Source organism: Lolium perenne, chromosome 7, assembly GCF_019359855.2.
Source record: "Lolium perenne isolate Kyuss_39 chromosome 7, Kyuss_2.0, whole genome shotgun sequence".
In the NCBI taxonomy this organism is placed as follows: Eukaryota; Viridiplantae; Streptophyta; class Magnoliopsida; order Poales; family Poaceae; genus Lolium; species Lolium perenne.
Window position 1 is genome coordinate 237648477 of NC_067250.2, and position 6439 is coordinate 237654915.

Here is a 6439-nt window from a genome sequence, read left to right on the forward strand (position 1 = left end):
ATAATAAAGTTTCGATGTTAACCTGAAATGCTTAACATTTTAAGCTTTGTAACTATGGACACCAAGGTTAGCGGAATCGAATTGGGTTGGTCTGATATTTGAATTATATAAGAACGAACTGGAGGGCAACTAGGCCTCAACTATTCGGAAATTATTCCGCATGTTTTGCTAAACAAATTTCAATTCAGCACTGCCTAAAATTGCCTCTCTCCCTCTATCTCTAGTCTCATAGGTAGAAACCAGTTTGTTGCCTCATAACAACTTTTTATTTTCAAACATTGCATGAAAAAATATTGCATGCTGTAAGATAAACAATTGTTATAAACATATTTCTTTCCGGACACGAAAATATGTAACATAATAAAACAAGTTTTCATTCCTTTATTGGATTTATTATCAACAAAATGTGCAATCAACCAAACAACTATAAGCATGTGGTCACCGTGATACTTAGATACAACGCGTCAACCAACCAAACAACTCTACAGTCCACACTCGTCCTGGAGGCTATATCATCGTAAGACTTAGATACAATATGTCACTGAGGTTGACCCCTGCCACGCCACACCTCATAAGCATAGCACATAGTAGTGCAAGACGTGTTGGGTAGGGGATGTCGAGCCATGCGCACAACTAGCTGCACATGGATGCACACCAATATAATGACTAGTGCACCTTTTATATACATCAACCACTCAGCCTTGTTTGGTTGTCTCCACTCGAGCGTGCTCACAGGAACACATGCATACGCTACCTGCTCCTATTCAGCGTAGGACGCGTTTGGTAGTCTAGATCCGATTTACGTCTTACTGCGCTAGTGAGATGGAACGTCCTGCGCGTACGATACGAGCTCTGGGCCAGAAAAGCCTAGTTATTTCGGTAGGGAAGACCGCTCCCATTATTTGGGTGGCTGCACGAACGCCTTTCTGCCCTGGTGGTGCAACGCACACATTGTTTGGTTGCAAACATGAGTGTGTTGTGTTAAACCCTTCCATTTGAGTGGTAAGGTTATCGAGTAGTGCTGAATGTGCTGAAGGTGCTAGTAATACACATCAAGTACTGGGCGATGCCTCACGAGCAAAGCATCTATACTTCATGATGCATCACAGGTTCATCACACGAGGGTTTAATATACTAGATGGACAGCGCGCTTCGCCGCGCCGCATGCTAAGCGGTATCACACAACGTTGATTCATCTTGGTTGCAACTGGGTGTAACACTGTCTATTTCTTCATCGCTATGCCTTAATGGCATAAGTAGTTTTGTCACTTAAAATTGTCTGACTGGTGTACTAATGTTGATTTGTTAAGCCTATAATTATAGTAAATCGGAGGATACACACATAAGCATCAATAAAGAGCTTGTTTTATCTATCTGTGGTAAAGACCCGAGGAGGATCCCCCATTAGCATTCTATCGAGTCATTGTTTAGCAATCTTACAGTCAACTTTTTATACTCCATCCCACGAAACATATCGGAGGTTTACGACGTGGGAGGGAGTACTTCCACTCAAACTAAACTAAGAGAATGACAACTATGAAGTTAGGTCGCATTTCTCTGGCTCCCTTTTTCACTCCACTGCATTATAATTATATGCTACAGCTTGCTGGCTTCATGTTACCAAATCATCATCAATTTTCTTTCGCGTAAAGGGTCAAGACTCGAATGGTTCAGAATCTACAGCCTGCCAAAAGAAAAAAGAAAGTAATAAGTTGGGATGGACTGCATGAATACATTTCCAACTTGTGAATCAATATAAATTAGGCAATGCCATTTTCTCATGAATATTGACTAAGAAAACAAATGGGCACGTTGCAGATGAGGTTTGGAGACGTAAAACAGAAATAAGTACAGTGTAATCTATCATGGAGATCCTGGAGGCCAGCTCAACTTCAGATGAGTACAGACAGACCAACTGCAGAATTTGTACTGCCAAAATTAAGCAGTGGATGTGTAGGGCTAGGAAGCTGATGCAGGCCAAACCTCTCCGTTAAAATTCAAGCTTCTTAGCAGCATATTTAGCTTATATTTATCTTCAGTTGCCTGTGGTCTATAGCCCTGTCAACTATTGGCAAATAGCACAATGTAAGATATAAGTCTAGAATCATAGTAAAAACAGAGGATACATACAATAGGCATCAATAAAGAGCTCCAATTTGTATCCCGGATAAGAATGCGAGGATCAACTTTTTATTCTACCACTCAAACTAAAATATATGCAACATGAATTTTGAATTCGCAGCTGAACTAAGACACGATAGCGACTAATTTAGCACTTTTTAGTGCATCATGAAGGAGCGGCAGCAGCAACACATCCTCTACTGTGACATACTCGTAGTATATGTCATATGTGGTGGAGGGGTGGAGATGGAGCAGCTTCTGGGGGTGGAATGGGCACGAGGGGAGGCGGCTCAAAACAAGGACAATAGAGGGAGGATTTAGGGCTTCGCTTCGTCTAGAGGTGGAGGCTGAGACAGGGCCAGTGGGCCATAGAGATGACCCACAAGGCAGCAACACGGCCAGGGCAGATGCCCTAAGAAGGCACCCAGGCCCACTGGCTTATTGTTTAGAAGTATACAAAATATGGTTTGAAAAGAAATCAAAAGGAGGTGGCATGGTGATAATTTCATTCGTATTATCCACAAAGCAAATAGAATAACCTCGTGGAAATTGCTTTTCATATTAGTTGTTTGCGAAGATCACGATTTTACTCTTTTAGATTAGAGTCTGTGATACCGTTAAACCATTTATTATATGGTAAATGGCTAAATGTACATTGACAATGTCACATTATATATCACATGATATTTGTTGTAATCCATTGAGAGATCAGGCTGTGATTCATACTTCAAATATCGGAAAATAATTTAAAGGAGTAGAAACAACAAAGAATTTTAAGATGAACATAATTTATAGAATGCCCATAAAGAAACAACAACAACATTAACACCACTAAATATAAGCCCTTTTATGAACTTCTAATAATTTTACCCAAAATAACCGAGATATTTCTTGTGGATAATTTGCTTCCAAAAAAGAGTAGCTCTATTAGAAAGTATGAGATGACATTGATTCCATTGCAGAGCTTGTATGAATTAAACTACCTTCGATATTCGAAAAACACAGTAGATGCAGAAACATACTATCACACTACATTCACATCCACACAAAACAATAGAGATTGAAAGTGCTTACGTATCAGTAACTACCATAAATTTGAAACCCAAAGGCACTGCAAGGTTGGCATTGATGAGATGACGACAGAAAAATGCACATACTGGCAGTTGCAACAATGATAAGTTGCAGTTGCGCCTTCGCTGCCTCCGAAATTTCATAAATAAGATCGTTAGTTGCAATACTTCTCATACATGTTACCCGCTCAATAATTGTAAGTTAGGTTTTTCTCAGCATCTTCCTGAGAAGAATGATAATGCAAAGACTACAACAATTAGCAGTCTTGCTTTTCTTATAAAGATGTCTGTCACCGTAGCTGTGTCCATACCCAAAAATCATTTCATTATGCACGTGTTAAAGAGTAAGGAATAGAGTCAATTGAGAACAGTACAAATAATATCCCAGTCCCACATATTGTACTGATTTTACCACTCCCGCATGTCTAACCGTTCCATATTCATAATGATAAAGGGTCAACTGCATTCTACATTATTTATCACAATCAACCAAAGGATGCTCAAGATTCTATTCCCACAACAGCTAAATTGAGAAAGTCAATAAAGATGATCTTTATTGAGTTAGATACAGTAGAAAATATAACGTAACTCACCACAACTGTATCTCCAAACCTTGCAAAGTATATCATAGAAATCTTTGAAAGGAATTGAGGAAAAGACAAAACTCACAAATATCAAGAATGGGGTAGAGAAAACCGTCCATAGTGCTCACCGCGAGTGATGGAGATAGGAAGCTCCACTTGCGGGTAACACCACATGCATATTTCAAAGCCTGGGCCGATCCCAGAAAGCGCCGCTGCAAAGGTCCAAATCATGGTCCTCTCCAGCCTTCGCCCCTCCGCCTTCACCATATCTCCCACCGCCGCCAGTATACCTAGGGGGCATAATCATAAGTTCATTTTACTCAAACAAAAACATTTCTAAATGTGTATGATATCCTTCAACCTTCAGGGTATTGCATAAATACCTCAAATTGGCTATCGACAGTGTTCATGTTGTGTCCATCTCTTCCTTCGGACAACCATGTCAGGTAGCACCTCAATCAAATATTAGATGCATAAACTAATTAGTTATGTTTTTTTGGGACAACCAATAATTCAGTTGAACCATCCATGGCAATTAACAATAGCTTAATGATGAAATCAAAACGAACACAAGCATCTATCAGGCGTGTGATTTTTTAATAGTAGAATATCCGCATAATCCCTGCTCCTTTTCTCCTTGCTGTCACATAAGATTTTTATTTTAGTTGTCAACAAAAAAGATTTTTACCGCATAGAATGCAACAATACTCTTGTCTAACATGTATTCATGTTTCTTTGTACTTGTTAAACCTCCATAGGATACTTTATTTTGTTCTAGTTAGATTTATATATTTTTTATGAAAAGTCAATAACGTTGAATTAAATAAATTTTCATTGATGATTTCTGTTACGTTTATGGTTGCATGCTAGTACCCAAAAACACGATCAGAAGCCAGGTTCTGGCTCTGAACAAATATGTATGTGGAGCAGCGGTTCCTATAATGATAAGTTCTATAAAAAAAGACTTGTTATTTCAATAATATATACACTCCATTCTGTAAAAAAAAAAGTTATAAATGCTTTTGAAGCTAGAGCATAATGTTAGGTAAGAATTATCCATATTTTACTTTCACAGGAATGTGTGGGAGCTCAAAACAGAAAATTGTAATGCAATATTGCAGAAATTCAATGGTTCGTCACATAGGACTGTAGGATAAAGCAAGTTAGTGAGCCCAGCTTCTAAAGCATATGTGTAGACTCTGTATTTAGGAACTATAACAATACCCCCACAATGGTAATGTTTATTCATTTAGAATTCGGATTGGTTACCCATAAATGATAGCCCTAGAAATTTCTAGTTTGCCTCAGAAAACTGTACAAGGTGTAGTATTGTGTACCCAATCATCTACAAATGTGGATTGGGCGTTAATGGATACTGCATTGTAAATAAAACCGGCAACTTATTTAGAACCGACAACAAAATGCAGAGGTCATCTTCTGGTGCAGAGGTTAATCTACCAGAAATAAATTCAAATTGATCAGCCTAACCAATTATTCTGTCAAAAAACTGCAGCTACCTTGCAGATAATAAAAGGGAGAGATGCATTACTCTTGAATAGACTCGCACCACATGTAAGCCTTAATCTGTAATCCAGCTTTGTATGTACTATATACAGGAATCATCAATATCCGCATTGCCAACAATAGCAAGGCATGCTGTCCAACTTATTCTCAAAAAAGAACTCCAGTCTGCACCGTTCTGCTTCCAAAGTCCAAAATTAGAGCCAGACGTGACTTGATTGTAGCACCAAATAGTCTCAATGAGGGAGTATGCACTTTTAGACCAAGGTGCTGAGTCGGCTCCACCGCAGGAATAGTAGCAGGCGAAGCAAGGAGCCCCGGTGCTACAGTAGTTGTCCAAAAGGCATAAGAACAGAGGAAGGAGGAAGATCGACCCAACGCCCGTTGTTCTTTTCCAGTCGGAAGCAGCCGGAGATGAGGGGAAGAACAACTGCTTCGCCGGAGAGGAGCACCACCGGAACTGGCCACCAACCACCGGCCAAATCGCCTGTCAGTGTCGCCCGCGGCCAGCTGCGCTATCGCGCCGCCTTGCCGCCCCACCCTGCCCTAGCCGCTTTCTCCGCCGGACCGCCACCTCCCGGCCGACCAGCGACCATCCCTCTAAACGCCGACCCCGACTCTTTCTTCTCCGGCGCCGGCGAGCACACACCCCCACATCCCTAAGTTTTATTCCTCGCCTCCGCGTCGCGCACCGCTTCCGGGGAGGTCCAGGCTGTCCGACGCCGTCTCCTCGCAGCCAGGCATGGCGTCACCAACTCCGGCAAGGTGGACGACCATGGCGACTCGTGGTCCTCTCTGCGCCTTATCTGTGGAGATGGGAAACGAAGGAGAGGAATTAGTACTTGGCAAAGACGAAGAGATAAGATAGATTTTGGGAAGCGGGCCCGTACACTTTGGTTTACCGATGCGGAACCGCCCAAGTCTAGAATGGCCGCCACCTACACACCTGCAGGGACCCACACGTTAATGCACGCACCGGCAAAACGCTGAGAGACCAGGGATCACAACAGCCATAATCTATTTAGATAATACCACCTCAAACAAGTTCATCATTACATATCAGGGATCATTTTGAAGCACGTCCTAGGTAATGGAGGGATACAAGACGACCTCTCAAAATATGCATGATTTGTTTAGCAGATC

The 6439-nt window shown here is 41.3% G+C and overlaps 1 long non-coding RNA gene across 4 annotated transcripts; it reads right to left on the reverse strand.

Annotated features, from left to right (window-relative positions):
* Positions 1-1345: 1345 nt before the first annotated feature.
* On the reverse strand, positions 1346-6175 carry LOC127314024 (uncharacterized). Of its 4 annotated transcripts, XR_007859297.2 has the most exons (5): positions 4159-6175; positions 3904-4065; positions 3196-3317; positions 1853-2065; positions 1346-1684 (listed from the first exon to the last, which is right to left on the reverse strand). It is a non-coding gene; the product is annotated as an uncharacterized lncRNA (long non-coding RNA). The 4 variants fall into 4 exon arrangements; XR_007859300.2 differs by having other exon boundaries at positions 1346-2065; positions 3210-3317; XR_007859296.2 differs by having other exon boundaries at positions 1346-2065.
* Between the last annotated feature and the right edge of the window lie 264 nt (positions 6176-6439).